This window comes from Propithecus coquereli, unplaced genomic scaffold (genome assembly GCF_000956105.1).
Source record: "Propithecus coquereli isolate 6110/MARCELLA unplaced genomic scaffold, Pcoq_1.0 Scaffold183, whole genome shotgun sequence".
Lineage (NCBI taxonomy): Eukaryota > Metazoa > Chordata > Mammalia > Primates > Indriidae > Propithecus > Propithecus coquereli.
Window position 1 is genome coordinate 1,487,860 of NW_012143079.1, and position 1,866 is coordinate 1,489,725.

A 1,866-nucleotide genomic window follows, 5' to 3' on the forward strand; every position below is an offset into this window, starting at 1 on the left:
ACTAAGGGAAGAACACAGTAGTGATTTATTACCCATACATAATCTGGGTGAAATTTTGCACAAGTGTTTGTAGGTAATACAAAAGATTTTCTGACTCAGAAAAAGAAAATACTAATATATACAGTGAATATTTCTACATGAACAACAAATCATCCATTCTTAAGTGCTTTTGAGTTATTTCATGTATTATATATACAATTCCAACTTTCCAGAATTTTATAATAACGTTCCTTTCTATTTAATGTTTCTCTGTATAATTTAGTGTGGTTTAAAAAGACAAATTCTTAGAGATGAAGGTGTTGGAATAAAATGCCCCTGTAGAAAATAGTTTCCTCATTCCTGATACTGTTGTACGCTCACCGCTCAAAAATTATAATAGGGCACACTTGAAGCTCGGACTTGGGGGGGAGGGAGGGTAAGGGCACCATACGTAACCTAATCATCTGTACCCCCATAACATGCTGAAATAAAAAAAAAAAATTATAATAAGAGAGGAAAAAAGAAAGTTTAAGTGCTTTGCAGAAGGCCTTGTTAGTTTTGTTAGTTCATTTGTAGAAGAGGTAGGTGTGAATTCACACACCTTGATTTTCTGTGTAGTGCCTAAACTAATATCCTCATTTTTCCATCTTTGATTTTGTACCTTCGATTAGCAATATTAGAATTCTGAACCATTTGCAAAAATTATGGAGTATCTAACACTAGTAATAATTGTTTCTTTTAGAGTTATATTTCAATTCTTAAAGAAAGATAATATTTGAAATTACATCAATAAGATGTAAATCACATCATTCTCTTTAACTCCTTTGAAATCATCAAGACTAAAATATTGCCACCTTAAAATATGATCATATTAAATTAAATGGCCTTTTTCTGTGTTTAAAGGTATTTGCAATATTTTTTCATATTCTACACATGAGTTAGGGAACAGTCACCAAGACTGCCCTCTCCTGTCACTACAGCAAGTTTGGAAATGGCCAATTCCACCAAAGTTTTGGTAATTTTCTAGAAGTAGTCACAGAATTTAATTGAAAATTGCTATATTCACAATTACAGTTTGTTGCAGTGAAAATAGATCAAAATTAGCCAAAAGATGAGGTGCATGGGGAAGAATCCAAGAGAATTCCTATCATAGAACATCCAGTTTTGCTTTTTCATGGAGTCAAGGAAACTTCTCATAGCCATGATGTATGACAAGGTGCATAGAGCATTATTGACCAAGGAACTCTCTCAAGCCTTTTTGCTGTGCTCTATCACATAGACACAGTTAACTGCCCACATGAATGACTTAAGTCTCCAGCCCCTCTGAAGTTATCAAGTAATACCTGATCATTCAAAGTATCCCACCATAAATTATACTGTCAGATTATCTGGCATGGCCAAGAACAAAGGCATTTTATCATGCAGGACAGTCCAAGGGTTTAGAGATTACTTCCCAGGAGCCAAGGGCAAAGGCCACACCTCTCTTGGGGCAAGGTTAAATTCTTTACTACACACTGAGAAATGCTTTACATGTTGTTTTCTCCTGTATGAAAAAGTCACTTGTAAGATTATTTCTAAATTGGGGTATAATAGAAATCTGAAAAATGTTAGAATATAGGCATGATTGGGGATAAACACATAGGTTGCCAAAATAAATTTTGTAGATTTAATCTGCTGACCATACACAAAGCATTTCTCTGCCTTCTCGTAATGCTATTATATAACAGAATATCAAGGATCATCAAACAAAGAAAGGAATGAAAAATGTCAAGAAAAGGTAGAAAACTGAAAAACAACAACAAACAAAAACTCCTAGACCTACACTCCCAAAGAATCAGGTGGATCCAGGCAACTGGCAAAACAATAAAATCTTAGTCTAAATATTGG